The following is a 22,957-nucleotide window of genomic DNA, read 5'->3' as shown; positions in this document are numbered from 1 at the left end:
TTTTGATAGTTTTGCTAGCTTCCTATAAACCTACTTGATTTGGCACATTGATGTGAAGACAGCCTGATTCATGACTAGAATGATGCTTTTTACCTTGCTAGTGAAAATTTTAAATGATCCTCAAGATCTGTTGATGCTTTATAGATGTGTTCTAAATTTTTTTTTTTCAGGCATATTCAAAATCAGAGCACTCTTGCAATTGATTTATAAATGTGTGTATGTTTCATTACAAGGTGCATCCAAAAGCCCTGTAGATGACAGTTGACTAAAGAATTTTTCAGGGCTTTGTAAAGCATGGTCTTCCTTCAGTGGAATCAGAGAGATGTATTGGCATATCTGGTAAAACACAATCCTTACCATGCTGTCAGAGAGTTCATCAGGTACTCCTTTCTGTGATTGACTCTTTTTGAAGGACTCCTTTCTGTGATTGACTGTTTTTGAGGGAATCTCTTTTCATTTCTTTGCTCATGAAGTACTTAAGAAAACTTGTATGCTTGAGTAACATGCACCAAGTAAGGACTGCCAGGCTTATACGTTGCTGAATGGAGTTGAAGTTATTTGTCACTCAAAGGTGCAATGAAAACAAATGCAGTAGAAAAATACTATGAAGAGGTTTTGTGGCTTGTGGTTGTTTTGGTTTTGGATAGTGCTCTACCTTTCCAAGTTGCAGGTGTGGCATCCTTGCTCAGAATCTGTCTCCACACTCGAATGCTGGTCTCATTCTTCCTTCATAGACTTTCCCTTTTCTCTGTTAACTTTCACTTTATGCTGCCTGAAGCCAGCCAGCTGGGAACTGAATGTTCACTGCTTCCCACATTTCTCTCAAAAAGGTAAATCTTGCTTCACCTGGACTCTTCAGAGACCTCTGCAGTAAAGTTCTAGCAAATATATGCTAGACATGTGCAAACTATGGTTTTTAACCCAAAGTCTTACCACTTGATGTAATTTGGCAGAATTTCTCAGGGATGCATAGAAGCACATCCTTGGGAGAATTCAGTACATTGTCAGTTTTGTAATTCCTATTTTAAAATTACAAAGGTATTAAATTTTTTTTAAAAAATGGTCAAAAAAATGTTGAATGGAGGAAAGACACTCATTTTCCATAACATTTTACTTTTTCTGTCTGAAAATTTTAAAATACATGAAATAAAAATTCACTTCAAAAGAGATTTTTGCAAGTATAACTGTAGTTTGCACAATTTGCTAAAAGAATCAGCACTCAAAAATAAATGACAGTTTTCAGTAACAGGGAAATCCATCTGTTTGCTTATAATTTATAAATATGAAGATTATAAAATAACTATCCCTGTCTTTAGAGTTATAATCTCAACTCTGATTTACAGGAAAAAAAAAAAGATTATGTAGATCTCTGAATCACTTAGCAATTGAGATCTGTATTAATTTCAGCATATCTAAATGTTTTTATTAGAGTTTTTACAAGACATCCTTAGGCTAACATAAAGATAACCATCAGGTTCTCGGTTACAGTTTTTAAAATAATAATACAGTATGAAGTCTTCCATAATTAGGGGTAACAATTTTTGTCCTTATGTGCTTTTTTCACCTGAGGATCAAAAAGTCCTTTACAAACATTACATAAGCTTACAAGTTATCATTATATCCAAAGACTCATACAATGACTTGGTTTTCAGGAGCTTACAAATTAACTAGTTCCCTTGAGGTTCATCTGGAGATTTGAATTCATTGTGTATTGAGCTGTGAGAGGAAATCTTCCAAGTGCATTTAACTTTTCTCTTTAGATTCCCACTTCCTTGCCCATTTCCAAAAGTTTTATGCCCTAGTTGTGCACATAAGGTGGAAGAGAATATGTGTTTTGATGGGCCATTGCTCTCAGACTGTGAAAATGGAGAAGGCCTGTGAATTTAGCAGCTCTTCAGCTCCTCAGAGACTCTTAGGATGCTCTTATTCATGGGCAAAGGTTTATGAGTATGTCTGGCTGTTGACACCAGCTATAGATAAGACCCAGTTATTTTTATGGATTTTATGCTGTAGCCTAAAGAAAGTTATATGCTGCTTCTGATTACTAGAGAAAAACTTAGGATCTGCTAATGAAACATCAGATAAAGTGCTACTATCACTCTAATGATATGCAAGGATTGAATTAGACACAAGTTATTATTGTTTTTGGAGGTTTTTTTTACCCCTTACCATTTAAAATATCATAGTTAAGCAGCCACAATCAATTGTTTTAAATTGCCAACAGAAAATTATTTTCTTGATCATAAAAAAAATAGTTTCATTTTACCTTCTTTGAAGATTTGACTTAATGATAGCTGATGCAGAGTAAGCCTTTTAAAACCAAACAAATAAAACCCCAACAAACCTCTAATTAAAATGAAATTATATGTGCTATAAATTATTAAAGTGAAGCATCACTTAATAAAAAAATTCCTCTCTGGACTAGCAACAGATTTCTCAGCTATAAGTTTACATTATTTGTTAGATGACTTCTAATGTTAGGAAGACATGCTAACAACTTTGCTGCAATGCAGCTAGATTTTTTTTAGGCTAAAGAAATAATTTGTATTTTAAATGCAAAAGCCAATGAGAGAATAGCAGCCACCAGGATCTGACTGTATCTGTCATCTATAGTGCATTTGTGACCATCTGCATGGAAACCAGTTTTTTTTTTCAAGCTGCCGACCTTGTCCTTGCAGTATTCCCTTCTACCCCCTCATTGTGACTCCACTAAAAAGAGCCTTTATCAAAACAGTAGACCCTGGGATGGGAATGAAGTAGACTGAACTTGAGAGTTTAGGATTTCATGAGAGTACCTGTTAGATACTGGTCCTGTTTAAAAGGCAGAGAAATGGTGTCTGAGGCAGCTGCATTTTTTTGGTGTACAGGTCCTGAGGGCTGATTAAACCTTCTTTAACATTTCCCTGACACTTTTTTTTTCTTTATCGGTGGTTTGTGGGCTAGTGTGAATAATCAAAGTTTCTTTTACTCAGCAGGTGTAGTGGGAAGAGTGATTGAAAAGATATAGAAATGTTGCTTCAGATTAATTTAAAACTAAGTATTTTTTAAAGTGGTGAACTGGAACTATTCCATGCAGGCTTAATCCACTCAAAAGTTAGTTCAATTATCAGGGCATTTTAAGGGCAAAAGGCAGCTGCTACTGGAAGCCTCTCAGTGCTGTCTGGATAGCTCAGGATTTATAACATTACCCCACTGAAATGTAACTCGCTGCCCCCACAGATCTTTTCCTTGTCATTGAAGGTTGTCTAGCTTCCAAGGAAGTGATAATTTGTCTTTTTATAAACTATGAAAGATAATTAAATTTAGTTTGCTTAAAGGATGTCTTTTGTTGACCTTCATGTACTTTCTTTTCTCTCTGGGCTACATAATACTTATTTAAGATAAAATAGACCATGTTACCAGGAGAATCGTGTTCCCAAATTCCCTCTAGCCCACTAGTGCTCACACAGACAGCGTGGCATGTCAGTTCAGGCTGCTGTTGTGGATCAAGGGACAGTTTGAATCCAAGTGACCCACATCCTACTCATTTCTGAGGTTCCTGGACTGTTCATTGTTAAAACTGTTCAAACTTAACTGTTAAACCACTGTATTTTACTGTCACCAGAATGTTCAGGTGTGATAGTTATTTTATATAAGAAATATTAAATCCAAATTATTTTCTGAATTTTATCTGAAACGATGCCATTCTATCTTGATTTAAGTTTTGTCTGGCAAATATAGTCCTCCCTATTCCTTTCATCCCACTCCATTATAGCTCAGCATTTGTGATTTGACTCATCAGCCAGCACAGCATGACTCTCTTCTGAATCTGATGCAAAAGTGAATAGCTCTGTCTGTAAAGAGGCTTGTCATTATTTTTATTCTACTAACAAATTATTCTTATCATGAAGTAATTCTGCGTGCAGTATACATACTGCTAGTTATCGCATGATTCCTACATAGGAATAGGAGTCTGGATAGAGGTAGAAACCCACTAATTCTCTTGTGTTAGAAACAAGTAACCACTGGCACTTCCCCAGCTGCTGTGACTTGCACCAAGTGCTGTCCTGGTGCCATGCCAGACCGATCTGATGGGAATATAAAGGTTGGTCTAAGGTCCCTTTGCACATTGCTGTTGCCTTTGTCAGATACATTCTGCACTACTGAGCTGTGATTGAGGTCTTAGATCTATGAATATATAATACTATATTTGCAGATGCTATGGTTAAAAGGACAAAAAGGGAGGGAATATATGTTAATAATACTTTGTTTCTGCTGTATTAGTAGCAGCTTGCTAAAGTGGCCTGCCATCAAACAGTATTTATAGCAATGTATAAAACATATTAGTGACATCCTTTTTAAATTCAAAAGCTTTAGCTAATATTACTGTCTGCATTCAAAGCAGAGCTCAGTGCCTAAAAGCTGGTCAATAAACATTTTAGTACTGCTCTATTCCAGTGATCTGAATTCAATAATGTTACCTTTCCAGAAGCTGCAAAATGGAAAGTGAAAGAATGATTTATGAAGCTTAGCTATGCTTGGCCAGATAAGAAAGCTTTAACTGATGCTTGCAGGATTCTCTTTAATGAAGTACAAGTTGCCAAGATAAGTTTAGGTAAATGAAGCCTCTGTCACAATATGTTACAGCAAAAGAAATGACAGAGACAGCAGAGCAGATGGAGGTTATTACAGAACAGTGGTGTCAAGAATTGTAGTCTAGGTAACTGCACAAAGACAGAACAGATGCATTTGGTTTGCTATTAATGATTTCACGATATCAATGAGTATTTCTAGAATCTGTTTAAATTAAGCCTAGCAAGGTTCTTCCCTTAAATTGTCATTTAGCCCTCACTGAGTTCATATTATTCATCCATCACTCTCTTTTGAGTAGAATTCTTCTCTTTCAGTACCGCCCTCTATTTTTGATGTTGTCATTAACTTCAAGGCCCTGATACCCTTCAAAATGTTGTTTGATTGTTTTCTAATGCCTTCCTTGTTGACAATCTTAAGCAGCATTTGTTCAAATTAGTAAAGTTCCTGTTGTCTTTTTCTAACATCCTAATTTATCATGTAGCAGGTTTTTATGAATGAAATTAAATAGGTGAGCTTGTGCTTGTCTCATGGGTCACAGGACCTATAATTAATAGGTGTTAGAAACTTACATTGAGTTGTGCCCTTTTTAGGAAAGAACTGGGACCAAGTCAATTTAGAATCTGTTTCTGCATTGTGTTTTGTCTACCGCTGTTTTATGTGGAGTAGATAAATTATTTTTAGGGAAAAAGATGGATCATTAAGGAGTTAATCCTAAACCTGAGTTTTGAAACTGTGCTTGAAGAGTAAATAAAATTGTTGATTTTTTTTCTAGAAAAACCTGCTTTCTGCTTCTGATTTTCTTAGAATTTATGGAAATTCAAACCAAAGCATCAAGAAAATGTAATTTTGTTTTTTACATTCTGTCAAAAAGGCTCTATTGGCTTCCAAAATGAAGTCTGTCATACCTGTAGGATGACAGCCTCTGTGGTGGGCAGGCTGACAGACAAGTACATTGTGTTTCTCTACAAATATGCATGAGATTGAGTCTCACAAGGTTGTGTCACACTAGCCATCTACTCTGCCAGGGTGCTTTGTCCTTGTGTTTGGTGTGACTGTTGAAACCCCAGCCCTGAAGGCACATTCTGTCTTTATGCACTGGTGGGTGCATAAAGATTTTTGATTTCATAGACTCCCATAGACATATTTGAATGCTGTGTCTTTTTGGCAGAAGGGGAGCAGCTGAAGGTAAAGAATGTTTTGCAATTTACCCTTTTAACAATGTGGAATACTTCCAGAAGAATGAAGATTAATCAGTGGAGACTCTCTTTACTACAATAAAACACAGAAATACTTTTTTTTCTTCTGCTTCTTTATATTTCTAAAGTTTTCTCCTTCCCTTCCCCCACTTGAAGAATTAATGGCTTGGTGATCTTTTTATGATACCCCTATTCCAAGGCTTAGGTTTTACACCTTCTCTGATGCTGGAATCTCTTTTCAGCATCTTTCTTGTGTTAGTCTGTGTGGAAAGAACAAAAGAAAGAGAGGAGTAGAGACAGGAGGTAAGGGAGTAAAGGTAGGAAGAAGTCAGGGAACCTGCAGACAGCAAATTTTTTCCCTAAGGCTAACAAAATAACAGGGAGGCTCTGCATTTGATCTGTTTAACTCATGTGTGCTTCTGTAACGTGGTGCTGTTACCCGTTTATTTAGAAATGACATTCATACTGAGGTAGCGCCCTACCCCACTGTGAAACCTGTGTATTACCAAAGCTTATTTTCCCTATTTCTATACTTCTATTTTTACATCTTCAGATCTAGTCTGATAACTTGTAGTGCTTTTTAATTAAACATCAGCTGATGCCAAAAAACTCACTTAAGGTAGATAAATTGTGTTTTATTTTTCCTTTTACTTTTTCTTTTATTGACCTTAAAATTAAAAGATTTTTTCTGCTCTTTTTTTTTTTCTTTTTTTTTTCTTTTTTCTTAAATATTAAGATCTTCCAATGTACAAAGAACTAAGACATCTCCATCTTGGTTTTGCTGATGTTATGCTTTTTGTAACAATTTAGCATGTATGTAAACAAAGACAGACTACACTCAGATGCCACAATTGGCTGAGCATCCCATGTGGTGTTTTAATAACAGTTTTAACAGCAGTGCCTTTTTATCCCTGCAAGTCTTCTTTCCTACTGCTGTGTTTGTAAGAGGGGGAGCCTAAAGAGAGAGAGTGAGGGAGAATTAGAGCAGTAATTCTGTGAGGCTTAGAATTAGCTTCCTGTATTTTGTTCATACATTATTTGTCTTTAGGACTGTAACTGCTAGGAGAGTATAATCAACTTTGGGATTTATTTTTTATGTTACAAAATCCGAATGTTATCTGGGTTCTGTGGACTCTCATAGGCTCTAAAAGAATGAGGGAAATTAGTTTCTGCATCACTTGGTCTACACAATTGACAATTTAAAAATAGATTTGTCTCTTAGTCTTTCAATAAATTGGGGCAGGACTCTGTACTCGGAAAACAAAAGGAGAACTGTTATTAATAAAATTCCATGAGTGGTTGTGGGTATGTTTTTGGCCTGAGGAGAGGGAAGATAGGTAAGAAATACAACCCATGCACCTTTCTTGCCTCCAACGCATTTGACAGGGATTTCAGGAATTACTGTCGCAATTAATTAGTGAACATGTGAGGAAAGATAATGGGTGACTTGGCTGTCAGTTTCCAGTCTTTGTGTTCACTGGGCTGAAATCTGAGCAGACTGGCAGAAAGACCTGGAATTATTTTAACATCTAGGATTCCATAAATGCAAAAACCTTTTCATTTTAATCTTATTTTTTGAGTAATGGAGAAGAGTGTTGTCTCCTTTTTAGCTGCCAAATCATTCCTAAGAGAGGTCTTACTTTTTAAAGGATGAGTGATATACTGACCTGCTGTGCCTCTGACACCAAGACACGGTGTTGCACCTGGTAGACATAACTAAATAAAGGTTCAGTAGTTCTCTGAATTCTGGGAAGAAGAGCTACCAGCTCTTCTCTGGTTTTGTGTGGCAGGGAAAAACCATGCTCCCAAGGAATTTGCTTGCTTCATTTCTAGTGCCTGTCTGTGGAAAGAGTAATTGTTCTATATTCCTTCCTGCAATCCATCCATCCATCCATCCATCCATCCATCCATCCATCCATCCATCCATCCATCCACATGCTGTTATCCTTTTGGTGCCAGGGAAAATCATGGCACCATAGACTCTGCTATCTTTCAAATTAAAGACTTCCACAGAGCTCAGACCCTTTACAGAAGGCTGCATTTGTGGGGAAGGTGACAAATCTTAGCAAGTTGTTTGTTAGCCGTAAATCATTACTCAAACACACCTCAGAAATGTTAACATTATTCAGGTCTGCCTCAGTGTTTTGACCTTCAAAATTAAGAGCTAAATCACACATAATTTTTCATATGGTTTGGTTTCAGTGGTTCATGTGAGATGCTTGGCTCAATTAAATAGAGAATTAAACCATAATTAGTTTGGAGTTAAGGGAATCAATCTTATATTGTATTGGGCACCAGGAAGCTTCTAAGTGAGCAGTGCTCTTTTTCAGCTACAAGGGAAAATGAAAAAGGGAAAAGGAAGACAAGCATACATTCCCTTTGTTCTTATTTTCAAGAACAGGTAAGATAAGATTTTTTACACAAAGCTTCTAGTAAGTAGTGAGAATTATAATGAAATAATTAATGATAGATTTAATTTGGGTGTTCAGACAACTGTAAGGCAAATACTTCTACTCAGAAACTTATAATTAAAAATAACAATAATATAGCAAATACCAAAGGGGTGGTCGTGCTGGAAACATGTAATAAAAAAATAATAAAAAATACTCCATATCATAGCACTGACATAAAAGAAGGATTCAAATTAAGAACTTTCTGCATTGCTGAAGTGACATTGGTCTGTCCCACTACTTTAACAGAAAATTGTACCAGTACTAATCCACTTTGTTTTAACAATTTTTCTCTATACATTTCTCTTATCAATTTATAACAACTCAGACAAACCCACCAGGTGATGCTCCAATTGTGTGTTTGATATGAAGGTCTGACAAGTATATTGGGTTTCCAAATTTCAGAATGAGAAAAGATTTTGCCTGGGAATAAATTTTTCCTATACTTAGATAAACTACACTATGACATCACCTGCAAGGCAACATTGCCCAGTAGACTAAAAGCTCTAGAAGTAATTTTTCCTGTAATTTTTTAAAGTGGAACATATTAATTAAAGTACTGAAAATTACTAGTAAGACTAGCTCATGAAAGTTTTACTCTTAGAAAGCATTTGTGTAATATCTTTAATGATGAAGAACATGGAGAATTCCTCATCCTGATGCCAGAGATTTTGGGATATAAGCAGATAGAAAGAAGCAGCAATAATACATGCACTACTTTCTTCTTAAAAGCTTAGGTATTGTGCCTGTAATTTGGAAGAATTTAATTTGATTTCTTAAGAGGTTTATGTCTCAACTACTCTGTTTTATTAGGTCCCAGTAGTTCATGGTATTGATCTTTTAAGTAAATACTAAGTGATGCAAATGGAAGCTTTCTAAATCCTAACTCAACTAATTTTTATTTCTTAAAGATAAGTGTTTATCTTAGATTTTCAGTCCATTGGAAGAGCAGTGTGTCATGTGTTATGTCCCTCATCTGGTAGCCACTGAAAGTCTAAATCTGATGAGCTAATCCTCTGCGCAGTGGTGTAGAATCAATGCAGGGGAGCTTGTTTCAGATTCTCTGGATGCATTTATCCACAGAATAAAAATTCCCATCTGCTTGGTAAAGAAAGAAACTGTTCAATGAGATTTGGTTATATTTTTACTGAAAAGTGGTGACTTTGCTGTTGGTCCTAAGTAGAAAAGTTCCAAAGCAGTGGACACGATTTTTATTTTTTTTTTATTTTACCCCTGCAGTCTTTCATTTTAAGAAGGATTTAAGTTCTTATTTTTAGATACATGTTATAGCAGATTTGGCTTTCACCATGATTTTAAACAGTTCAGTTCTGGACATAATTACAAAGGAAACATAAGTTTAGTTGAATATTGAGTCTTGCATAAAGCAGGTTCCTTATGTGACATTAATCCTGCCTTCTTAAATGTAGACATTAGATCATTGACTAAGCAGAATCTTTTGCATTAGGTGTGCTAATCTACGAGTGCTGGGTTGCATGACATGGAAAGCCATGACTGGCTCCAAAGGACAGCTTGGCACCTGAGGACTAGCTGGAGATTTGTGGGGAATACAGCTGTGATGTTCTCAGATTTGAGTAAGTAGGTGTGAGTGCTGCTGAGCTCTGCAGGTTTTCTCAGCTCAGCCTTGTGTGAGGCTTTGTTGCACGACATGTGCAAGTTCTTTTGTTGCAAGGAAATTCTAAATATACAAATAATAACCACTGGATATCTTTAATTTTTTGCCCACTGCGTTGCAGATGGAATGTATTTATTTCTGTATCCCATTTGGAACAGCTCCATTAGCAGCTAAGTAATTTGCTTTTTATGTGTTTACTAGTCAGAATACTGCTGTGCTTTTTAAGCTGTCACTAACTGGAACAGTCTAACAGCATAATCATAGTGGGCTGATGGAATATAAAATGAGCAAAGTTTTGCTAGAATTAAGTGTTCTTAACCATTTCTTGAACATAATAGGGTGATAAATGCATTGTGTGAAAGTGTTACATTATGGAGGATAAACAATATTTCAAGAAAAATTTCTCACTTCTAATTATTTAAGTGATTTGTGATACCTGTATTGATCTCTATCTCAAAAACATGACAGTTATTTTCTGTGGGTTTTCTTTGAAAATCAATACTAACAGTTTTCTAAGGATTTCAAACCAGATGAGAAATTTTTGTATGTTATGACTTGCCTTTTTCTTTCTAGTTGATGTTATTTGGACCAGTCCTTAAAAGGTTAAAAAAATGGGTGGCTTGTGTCACAGAGCATTTTCCTCTGTATTACAAGACATAAACTATTTTAATTTTCTTCTTTTCTGTCCATTGTTTAAGCATAGTGGATCTCTTCACACATGATTAGAAATGAGATTTGAAAGTTTTGTTAAAACAAAATGAGGTGTGGTGAACTTGCCAACCACATTTTATGATTAGATGGGTTGCTTTTCCATGGATTGAGAAGATTTTGGTGTATTCTAAATATTCTCCCTTTTTCCTTTTTTTTTTTTTTTTTTTTTTTTTTTAATGAGAAAGCTTCACACAATGTCCAGGATTATAAAGAACTGAGAGAAGTATTAAAATGTTTTAAAAATACACCATTCCTTACCACACAAGTTTTGACCACTGGCTCTTCTGTAAATCTGGTTCTTTAGTTTGGTGGAAATTGCCTACATGCTATGGAGGGAGAAGGGACTGGGATGCTCCCAGGATATAAACAAACTTTCCTGCAAGTTCATCAAGAGGGGAATAGTGGTGAACAATTCTGGACACTGGTGTAACATGTTTTATTGTAAAATTCCATGTGCCTTGAAACAGTTGTGATTTGCTGAAGAAAACCCTAATGGATGCTTGGTAATGCTTGGACTTCTACAGATTTTGACCTTTTCTATGAGAAAAATACACAAATATGCCTCTGAGATCACAAATGTTAAAAATTCTTAAATTAGTCTGCTGCTACAACAGTTTTAAGCACATACACACCTTTTTCATGTGATACATTTAAAAATTAAAAGCCTCAGTTATGTTCTCATCTAGAAGATACATTCATTCTCCACAGTCAGAGCCAGGTAAGTACCAATATAATCTTTCCCTTTTTGTAATCACACATATCTTGATATTCTTGACTGTATGCTCTGACATGGCAGAAATAACCGAATCTTAGAGAAGAATACACAGGTAAAAATAGGCATGGAAGTAAGGGAAGTTTCTTCATCATGAAGGATGATTTTTCCCAAGTGAAGGCAGCAAAATAATAGCAGGCAGTGAGAACTCAGCTGAAACTGAAGAGACAGAAAAATTCCAGGGGAATCTGTGGAAAAGATAAAAGGATGGCAGATGCATCAGTCATGTATTGAAGATTTCTGAAGAGAAGGTGTGATTATTTCAGCCTCCAAAATGGTTCCTTGAGACACTTAGAAAGAAAAAGATGTTCATAAAATCAAATAGATACTGGAACAAAAAAAAAAAATCCTAATTTCTGTAGAAAGAAAAAAAAATAGAGGAAAGGTGAAGTGTTTGAATGCTTTCAAAATGTTGTGAGAGATGGCAGGTCTTTAAATATTTTTTCTCTATTCAAAGATAGTTTTAGGTAATAAACTTACTGTATGCTCTTTGAAGAGTTTAAGGCATTCCTGAAATATGCTTAAAAAAAAGTTACTCTTTCCAGTCTCATAATTCGCGGGGGGAACACCCCACTCTTCCCTACCTTCCATCAAATTTCTTGAAGTTTATTATGGCTTATCTGAGAGTGCAGTAAGGATTTGTTGGTCACCTTTTTTAGTTTCCTCTGAGATGAAAAAAAAATACTCTTGCTGTTGAAAATCCAGTTTCCTTAGTTTTAATTTTCTTTTTAGTGTCATCTTACTCTCTTAAATTATTCAGAATACTTCTGAATAATTTTGCTGCTTTCTTCCTACTTCTGTTCCCCATGAATTTAATCAGTCATATTATATGTCTTTATTTTTTATCCTGGTGTTTGATAATTCAAATGCATGCCTTTTTGTTAGCACATTCTTTTTACAATAATTAAGACCTGTATAGATAAAAACATCACTCAGCTTTTCAAATAAGTTTGTGTTGTGCTTCTGCCTTAGTGTTTTGTTTAACCTTCTCATATTTTTTCAGTCTCATATTTCCAACCTTGAGCTCAGCTTAAGTGTTGTTGGAATTGCAAATTCATTCATATTTCAAACTCCTGTTCAAGACTAGGTCCCTAGAGCTATGAAGTTTTGTTAAATGTCACAGCTCCAGCTTATGTTTTATTGTACTTAATTAGGACTCCAAGTGCTGTGTTTTGTTGATGCTTTTAAGTCTGAATGATAACAAGAAAAAATAATCTTTTTGCTCTGCACTTTTGGTGTTAATAAACTGCAGAATATCAGCCTTCTGCACTGCATGTACCAAAGTTTTAAAATTTCTTTATTAATGAACATTAATTAGGTATTAACTGATCCATCACATTATTGTCAGTTTAATGCACGTCTTAATAGATATACTAGGAACTGTTCCATATACTGAATTATTCAAATTCTTTTCAGCCAATGAATGCAGAGATATGTATGTTTTATACTTAGAGTGAATATTACCTCTGGAGAACACTGTGATTAATTTAAAACTGAAATTCAAATTGTAGTTCACTTTCTAGTTCTGAGTTTTCAGAATTCACAAAAACCAAGAATAGAGTTCATCGCCTTCAGCTAAAAAAAATAAGCTGTGAAATTCCAGATTTCAATGTTTTTTTGTGTGTGGAAGAATACTGTGCAACTGAAGGACTTTAATATGGTGTCCTACTGGAAACAGCTTTGATAGTTACTAAAGAGCCTTTAAGAGTTTTCGTTCCATGTCACTTAAAACTGTATTTTGGAGCTCAGCTTCTGTCATTATATCAGACACAGCAGTACGAGAAGTCTGGTATTAAAGTTAGGTTCTCTCAACTTGTGTGTGTCTTGAAATTTGCACACATGTGAGCCCAGGTACAAGTTGGGCTCTTTCTGTGGGCTCTTTGAGAAGGCTAGTTCTCATTTTCAATAATTTGTGATGCTGTACACATGGAGTTTGGATAGCATTGTAAGGAGAACTCGGTCAACGTGTGGCATCAGGACAGAAAAGCTATAGCACAGATTTAACTCATTGTAGGAAGCATTCCTCTCTAAAAAGGTGTTCTTTGGATTTAATTTGATTATATAAGCTGATCCACTCTTACTGCTTTGCAAAATGTTGATAATTTGACAGGAGAAAAAGAGAACAATATGTGGATGCATGTATAAATATATGTCTCCAAATACAGTATTTTTTATGTATTCCAAAGAGCGGCTTTGGAATTATCTGTCAATGCTGTAATGAGGTGTTTTGGTACATTGAGGGAAGTCTTACTATGGATTCTTTGAATCCTCTTTATTTATTATACCTCAGGATTTGAGTTCTGTTCTATGTTAAGAACCAAAGCACTATTCCTTTATATTTTTAATAGGAAAACTGGCAAGTTCTAGATTTGAAGTTAGATTGTACAGCATTTTAGGACTTTTCTTCAGAGTATTTTTGTGATTGATCCTCAGCACACCCTGAAGAGTGCTAGATAACAAATATCCAGCATTTAAAAGGAAAAAGAACTAGAGATTGAAAAGTACATATATAGTAGTAGTTTCAGATTGTGCTTTCTTCGACGTGAACAGTGTTGTTGCAACTTCTCACTGCTCCCCTGACACTTAGGTTAAATCTAGCAAAATATAAGCAAGTGACAATGGACATTGTGTCAACTTTCAGACAATTTAAATTTAATTCATGATAAAATCAGAAAAATGATATTTTTTCTTTCTCATAAGAATTTTCTAAAAGTAGATCATTATAGTTCATATGGAATTCAGGTGCTGTTGCATATAGGTAAAGCCTTATAAAATAAAGGCCTTGTTACCCTTGTAAAATCGTAGCTCAGGCCTGCTAATTTGGCTAAATAGAAGGGAACTATGGGAGAGCGACTCAGCTGGAACAGGGGTAAAGAAACGTTCTGTGTGGCCACATTGTGGTGTACTGTGGTTGGCTGACTTGGGTTTTTTGTGCCTTAAAAGTGTGTAAACTGATAACTGGCTAACTGCTTAAAAAGGCCTGCTTTTTGCAAGAAAGGGCTCTCCTTCACACTGCCTGGGCACTCTGCGTCACTTTGCTTCATTCAAGGTGCTACTTCGAGGCTGCCATAAATGCATTTTCCATAGTTTTACCTCCTCCTCAGTCCTCCACATTTTGAGAAATCCTGCTGTTGAAATTTAAAATAAGATATTTGCACTCCTCTTATTTCTGATGAAAATATCAGTCATCTGATCTAGCACCCCTTGAAACAGAGCAGTTCTGAAAGGATCCTAGAGAATTTTTGTGACTGCATTCCAACACCAAATATTTTTGCTTGGTTTGTTTGTTTATGACAATCAGAATTAGAAGTTTATCTTTTAATTAGGTAAAATTAAACATGAGATGGAAGATTGCAAGTGTATCTGTCTGAATATCTCAGCTAGTTTCATGTCTTTATTAGGAAGAGAGTGTAAAGCTATTTTTGATAAACACTACCCTTAAAATTATTAAATGCATTCTTTGTCACTGAACATCTTAAAGGCCACTGAACATCTTAAAGATTATAATCTTACTATTATCTTAAAATGATAATAAAAATTATCATTTTGCCTTTTGTGACACTCAGTTACTGACTATGCACGACTTCTGGTATCTACTCTTTTTCATCATCATAGAACTGAGGGAAGAAATACCCATCTATTTAGTGTAATATCATCAAGTAGAAATTTTGATTTTCCTTTGCTTAGGGACTTTTTTCCCAGTGAAACAACCAAATCTGTTTAGTCCAAGGCAAAAACAGACTGTACCATCCCTAATGCTTTAACTTAGCCTTCTGTTACTTCTACAAACCTATATTGTGCTCTCTGTTGGAAAACATCTTCTGTTGTTTGGTGGTGATGAAACAAAACAAACAAGTCAGGTCTACAGAGGTGGAATTTTTTATAGAGTATAATGAGAGTCTTCAAAGTTTGGTTTCTAAAATTAGGTTTAATGAGGTTTACCAAATGAAATTCAGAGCTCAAATGCCTGATTCCATTACATTTCAATAGATATGTCAAGCTGCACTGAAAATACCAACAATATTAAAATAAGGTTATATTAAAATATATTAAAACATATTATATTATATATATATATATATATATATATATATATATATATATATATATATGTATATATATATATATATGAGAGGAAAAATGTTTGCATTTGGTCAAAATATGCACCTAAATATTGAGCATCTAGAGAAATCATTCTGTAATGTTAAATTGGTTTAATATATGTAAAGGTCTTCTAAGAGGCCAAAAATATTTAGTAATGTTTACTGTATGGCTGAAATTAAACAACAATAAGTTTGAATTGCTGACTAAATTTTCAGTTTTTGAAGAGACATAAAAATACCTGGAAAGTTTTAGAAATATGCTTTTTAGTAGCCATTTTCCTATCCAGTTTAATGTTAGTTCTGGCTTACTGGAATGGCAGAACAAACAATAATGCTAGAAATTCACTGATCCATTATATTAATTTGGATTTTATTAATGATGAAAATAGTATATGGTTGTTCACTACATTAATAATCCATATGCAGCCCCAGCAGTGTATGCAAAATTGCTGATTTTATGCTGCTAAGACCTATGGTCATTCTGGTGGTTCTGATGAATATTTACAAATGCCCATGAAATAGATCAGCTGTGCCTGGTTGCTGGTATAGAAATAATCTTCTGCTAACCACAGACACTTCCTCAGGTGTGAAAGCAATAAAGGGTAAGACAGAAAGAGTTATTATGGCATTCATCAGTAATGTGTCTAATTTTGAGAGGCTGTGCAGATGGATATGCAGATGTGTGAAGACAGAAGATTATCTTTCCATCACCTGGGTTAATCTCCAGAGTAGGTAGTAATTTCTGACAGGGGTCAAAAGTTTCCCCAAGTCTGTCCCTCATATTCCATTGCTGAGCAGAATAAAGCTCCTTTGATAAGCTGCATGGACAGCTCTATTCAAACTTAGAAAAAGTGAGTAAATATAATATTTTTCTCCAACATTTGTTGCAGTGAACTGGAACTATTTCTGTACATGATATAATGTTCAGGCAGAAAGTGTTTGGCTTAGTTAACAATTCCCATTGAAGCTCTCTGAGTCTGGTTTACTGACTTCTGTTGTGATTTTTTGATGAAGAAAAAGTAGTTAAATATTTGCCATGATGTTTAAAATGCTCTGTATTACATATCTCTTTATACAAATCATTTTAGTTGAAACCTCCAAACAGGTCATTTCCATGCTACTTTACGTAGTACATATTTATGAAACATGCAGAAATTAATTTTGCTCTCTCTGTAAACACACAGGGAAAACCAGTTCTTATTCCAGCAATAAAATGAATGATCTACTATTAGTTACCATTATAGTGTAATTGGAGAAAGCAGTGAGTCATATTATAGTTGCTCTAGGCTTGTCATCCATGCACTTTCATGGATTTTCTGAATCTAATCAGCAGTCAAATGTAGTACAGATGACAAATATATATTATGAAATTACCTTACAATAACTAACACTGTGCTTTCCATTTTTATGGAACAATGATTGGAAATGGGACACTGTACAGAGAGGAAGTATGTGAGAGAGGGCAAACAAATCCACCTGTCTGATTCATTCATGTTCTTTACCTTCCCTGGTAAAATAGCAAAATCTTCAGAACAAGAACAAGCAGTTTTCTCATAGTTTGTGGAAAGTAGCTTCCTGACACAGCTGGTGAGGGAGCCCACAAGGGAAGGTGTCCTGCTGGGCCTGCTGTTTGTGAACAGGGGAGGATGGGTGAGTAATGCGACAGTGAGAGGCTGTCTTGGGCACAGCAACCATGAAATTATTGAGTTTTTGATTCTCAAAGTAAGGACAAGTAAGGAGGGGAGTTGGCAGAACTGCTGCCTTTGGCTTCCAGAGGGCAGACATTGGCCTGTTTAGGAGACTGGTTAAGGGAGTTCCTTGGGAGGCAGTCCTGAGGGGCAAAGGAGTCTAGGAAGACATGTGCTTTAAGAAGAAAAATCCTAAAACACGGAAGCAGGGTGTCCACATGAGCCAAAAAATGAGCTGTCTGGGAAGACCATCCTGGCTGAACTGGGAGCTTTGTCTGAACAGGAAGAAAAAGGAGAATTTATGACCTTTAGAAGAAAAGACAGACAACATCAGAGGACTACAAGAATGTTGTGAAGTCATGAAGGGAGAAAATGTAAGTGACTATACCACTTAGGCTTGCACAAGTCTACAAGGTCCAGGTGGGATCCAGTCCCATCCCAAAGGGATTGAGTGCACCCTTGATCAGTTTGCAGGCACAGTGTTGATCTCTGGAGGGCAGGAAGGCTCTACAGAGGGATCTGGACAGGTTGTATTGATGGACTGAGGCCAATGGTATGAGGTTCAACAGGGTCAAGCGCTGCATCCTACCCTCAGGTCACAGCAACCCCAGGCAGTGCCACAGGCAGGGGACAGAGTGGCTGGGAAGCTGCACAGTGGGAAGGGACGTGGGGTGCTGGTGACAGCAGCTGAACATGAGCCAGCAGTACCCAGGGGGCCAAGAAGGCCAAGGGCATCCTGACCTGAATCCAAAATAGTGTGGCCAGCAGGAATAGAGAAGGGACTGTCCCCTTGTACTCAGCACTGGTGAGGCCACACCTCAAATCCAGAGTACATTTAGAACTCGTTCAGTGAGTATTTCAGGCAGATAGCACTATGCAAGGACATTGAAAAGTATGTAGAATTAAGCATATGTGGAAGTGTAATCAGGTCACATATAATGATGAATCTCCTATGATGTCTTTAAGGTAGTATCTCAGATTCACAACTTTGCAAGTACTAGCTCTGCATACTTTTCAATATATTTATGGACACAGTTAAAACTAAGATAAAAGTGTTATAAGAATGTACAGAATTAAAGATGCTTTTGTATTTCCCTGGGTTCTTTCAAAGTCAAAGTTCTACAAAAGAGAAGAGACACAGTTGATTGCTCTGAAGTTGCCACTATCTGTGTTTCTAGGAGGATGTTGCTCAGCATTGACAGGGAGAAACATATCTCTATATAATGGTGAATCAATTTTTGCCATTAGCTCTTTGCAACAAAGACCCATAACTTTTGGTTTCTCGCTCTGAGTTCCCATGGTTTGTAGTCATGTTGTACAGGAATCAGATCCTTGTTGTGGCTAAACCTGTAGCTGCACTGAAGAGTTTTGGGTGAGGGGCACACATTAATGAGCATTTCCAAAATGCCCTTTTGGGAAAAGTCACATTCCCTGATTAAGTCACAGTGGTGCGATTGAATGCCAATACTATTAAGAACTAAGTATGGAAGTAACAGAATGTTCCATGAAAGCAGAAAGTTTATCCAAGGTAAAATGGTTTCTGGTATGTGAAAAATTGGATTTCTAAATGTGCATTTCTAAAATGAAATCACTGTGGCCTATTTGGCTGTGTTTGAAATGCTTACTGTAAATTTAAGGCCTAATGTTTTATTTTTCTCCAATGTGGAACATTTTAAAAATATCTTAAACATCCCTCTCGTCCCTTACCAATGTTATGAATATCCAGTCATATTTAAATTTTATCAAGACGAACATGAAAAATCACTGCTCATTTTGGAAAATCTTGTCCCTGGGCTATAGTTATCTTTGGTTTATATACTGAGTATATAGCTGTGACTTATATAAAATCAATCATTTTATATGGAATGGTTCCTTATTCTTACTCCACTAAAGCACTGAATGTAGCCTGTTAGGATGGGATGAATGAATACTGACATCACCTACATTCCAGTGTAGGTAGAGGGTTTCTGTCACCATCTGTTGTTGCATGAATCATGTTTTCCTTATGGTTTTATGGGAGAATAAAAATAACAGGAAGGAGAAAAAGCAGAAAAAAATAAGGAAAGAAATGATGGATATTATGGTCTGCAAAGAGGATTCATCTGGTTAAGAAAGCGGTACTGCTTGCCTTGTATACAGCTGGCTAATTTTCACCAGCTTGGTAAAAAGTGAGATTAGAAGTTATCCTGCTACAGAAGCACAGAATAGTTAAGGTTGGAAGGGACCTCTGAAAGTCATCTGACTCAAGCAGGGCTACTTAAAGGCAGTCACACAGGACCATGACCAGATAGCTTTGTAATACCTTCAAGGAGGGAGACCCCCAGCACCTTTCTAGGCAACCTGTGCCACTGCTCAGTCACCCTCACAGTGAAAAAGTGTTCCCTGGTGTTCACAGGGAATATTCTGCATTTCATCTTGTACCCATAGCCTATGGTTCCATCACTGGGCATCCTGTAGTCCTCAAGCAGCTCTCCCAGTTGCCGAGATCTTTCAAAGATTACTGAGAGTGATCTTGCAATGATACCAGCCAGCACCTCTGTGTTCAGAGGGATAATTTTACTTGTGTGGAATATGCTCCTAATCCTACGTTATTTTATGTTCTGTAAATTGAAATGTCTAGGAAATGTACAACTCATTAAAATTCATTGGTGTTTTGAGCCTGTCTGGGTATATTTCTGAAATTTTTAGGGGTTTTGGCCATGAATAAGAAGGATGCCATGATTTGTCAATATGTACAATTAATTTATAAGGAATTTTAAGAAAACAGCAGAATAGTATGTGTGTATAATTTATGTACACACATGTGCACACGTTTCCTGGTAAACATGAATTTTTAACCATTTTACTTTCTATTGAGGCTGCTATCAGCCAGCCTGTGATGTCTTCTTTAAAATCCTGCTTAGATACATGTTTATTTAATTAATTTTTTGCTATTTTAGGTGTGTGGAGACCAGCTCTTAGGCATCTTTGGGTGTCTAAATAACATGTGCCAGCCCATGTGACTTGAGAGAATATCTTCTATGAAAGTCACAGAGATGTTATGCTGCTCCCAGGGCAGTTTGGATGATTATTATGGAGTAAGGAATGGGACTAATACACTGAATTTTAGTTCAGCATCTCACTGAGAATGAATGTCCCTTCACTTCTGTCAAGCCAGACTATTCCTTTTTTCAGTGTAACTATATTGGTTTTAGTGTGGTGAAGTGTTTGTGAACTGTGGCTTCTTTTTAAATAAAATGTATCTTTATTACACTGAATCAAAACCTTAGCAAAGTTGGCTAAATGGCTTTCTACCAACAGACAGGGGAAGCGCTACATGCAAGTGACACCCACAAACCAGTAGTCTTTACAAACTGGCACAATCACAGTTTACTTTCCTGAGACAGTGCTTCTGCCTTGCCCAGAACAGATATGTAGGTGGGTGAATGAAGCAATGTTCTAGAAGGCATTGCCTGTAGAATAAATCCTCCTCACTACCTGAAGGACAAGCTGTTAACTTATATCCAGGTTATTTTTGGCTTTGAATAAATGATGTCTAAGAGAAATCAACAGTATTAATCTTTAGAGAAAGGGTTTCAGAAGAAAACTAAAGCAAACAACTGGCATTATTATTGCTCATTAACTTTCATTGACTCTTAGGCAATTATCAGTAAATGCATATGGAATGGCTATTGTCAAAATATAGCAGCAATTAAATCCCATTAGGAGACTTCCAAAAGTCATTAACCCAAGCAGGAGGGAGTCAAGTAGCACTGGCTTTCTATTCTGCTATCATGAATTGTTAAAAAAATTGAATGACCAACATAAAATGAACCCACAGAATCTTTGGGAATTCCAAGCCATTGCATTTGCTGGGCGGCAATTTTGGTACAAAGGAGTGAACAGACCCTGTGCTTGTGCTGACTGAGCTGCACACTAACATCATAAAGGATGTTATAAAGGATTCATAAAGGATGACATTCCTGGGGTCAGATTGGTGTGCAGGTTCTCCAATTCTGTGTTAATGGCCCTTCAATATATTTGCTTTTCTTACCAGGTTTGTTGGTTTCACATAGCCTCCTTCTGCCTTAGTAGTTTCTTCATCTATTCTGTTTCAATTTTTACTGTTCTGCTTTTAAGACTGTGTCTTCCTGGGGACATATCCACTGGTATTTTTGTAAAACTCCCTTTTCAGAGTGCTTTGGGACAAGTTTAAATGTTTGTGAGGTAGTAGGCAGATGGTAGCTGCCAGCAGATCAATACCTGGCTCCAAGACCAGAGTTCTCTAGTAGAATTTTCCGTTTTAGATGGGTTATACCTGTTCCTGGGAAACAGGATCTTTGCACAAGAAGGACTCATTGAGAGAGCTTTAAACTAGATTTGAAGGGAGAAAATCAGGCTCACTAGAGAGCATCTAGGGCCTGCATGCCAAAGTTTGGGGGTTGATGTGCTAGCAAGATCCTTCAATCTGCTGTGTAGCTGGAGATAGGGAATGGATATGCATGCAGCAGCAGAGACACCAGGGTCACAGATATGTTAGAAAAGTCAGAAGCACCTGAGAATGGTCACATTGGGATTAGGGCTATTTCCCTCAGAAAAGGTGGTGGAATCAACAGCCCAGATGAAGTATGTCTGCACCAATGTGTGCAGCATGGGCAACAAACAGGATGAACTGGAAGCCATGGTGCACCAGGAAATCTGTGATATAGTTGCCATCATGGAAAGGTAATACAAGAGAAAAGATGAAAAAGACATTGAGATGCTGGAGAATGTCCAAAGAAGGGCAATGGAGCTGGTGGAGGATCTGGAGCACAAGTCCTGTAAGGAGTGGCTGAGGGAACTGGGGCTGTTCAGCCTGGAGGAAAAGGAGGCTCAGGGGAGAACTTATCATTCTCTACAACCACCTGAAAGGAGGTCAGTCTCTTCTTCCAAGGAACAAGCAACAGAACAAGAAGAAATGGCCTCAATTTGTGTCAGAAAAGGTTTAGATTGGATATTAGAAGAAATTTCTTCACTTGAAGAGTTGCCAAGCATTGAAACAGGCTTCTCAGGGAAGTGGTTGAGTCATCATCCTTTGAATATTTAAAAGACATGTAGCTATGGAACCTGGGGACACAGTTCAGTGGTGAACTTAGGAGTGCTGGATCAAGTTGAACTTGATGATCTTAAAGGACTTTGCAAACTTAAAAATCCTCTGGTTCTGAGCTGTGTAAGATATACTGCAGATCAAACATCCATCTCTTTAATCTAGGAAGCTGGAATTGGTGGTCTATGAGGATAGAAAGCAAGATGTGTGTCATTGTACAGTCTTCCTACCTTTCCTTCTCAGCTCCACAGCGGCCTTTGAGCCTTTTATCCCCTTTAAGGGAGAGACAAAGGGGGATAGAAGAATGGGAAAGTCTTCTAGAATTTAGAAATTTCCTAACTAGGGAAAATTTTCTAAAAAATCTTTTGCCTTTTTGTTTTTCCAGTCTCTTTACCTTATGGGTCTAGGTAGGTGGCATCAGCTGGAGCTGCTTCATTAATCTTTATACTAGTCTAGATGAAAAGAATTGCTACACTAACATGCTTAAGACATTTTGATGTTAAGTCATATGTCAGATCATGAGACATGGTTCCAAATGTTAGTGAAATGACCTTTCCACTGACAAATGGCACACCTTTCAACTTTAAATGGTTTTGTGGGGAGCTTATGTCCAAGCCAGTCATTTTCACATGTTTGGAAATAGGGAGAAAGTGCACTTTTTTTAATCTGGTTTATCTATCACATCATATGAGCTAGTTAAAGAACACTGAGATTATTAATAAATAGATTTGTAACTCACATTTTGTACTCAGATTATGGACTAATTG

General features: G+C 36.6%; 1 long non-coding RNA gene across 4 annotated transcripts in view; it reads left to right on the top strand.

Annotated features, from left to right (window-relative positions):
• LOC111929425 (uncharacterized) overlaps positions 1 to 22,957 on the top strand; it is a 319,169-nt gene that overhangs the window by 18,692 nt on the left and 277,520 nt on the right. For 3 of the 4 annotated variants that reach the window (XR_015286712.1, XR_015286713.1, XR_015286714.1), the window contains exon 3: positions 9,684 to 9,810. The exons of the other annotated variant lie outside the window; for it this stretch is intronic. This is a non-coding gene — a long non-coding RNA (uncharacterized LOC111929425). The remainder of the gene's footprint in view (positions 1 to 9,683; positions 9,811 to 22,957) is intronic. 4 annotated transcript variants of the gene reach the window in all.

Source organism: Cyanistes caeruleus, chromosome 5 (genome assembly GCF_971803275.1).
Source record: "Cyanistes caeruleus chromosome 5, bCyaCae1.hap1.1, whole genome shotgun sequence".
Classification (NCBI taxonomy): domain Eukaryota; kingdom Metazoa; phylum Chordata; class Aves; order Passeriformes; family Paridae; genus Cyanistes; species Cyanistes caeruleus.
Note: the sequence above shows the minus strand (reverse complement) of the source record. Positions and strands in the feature narration are given on the sequence as shown.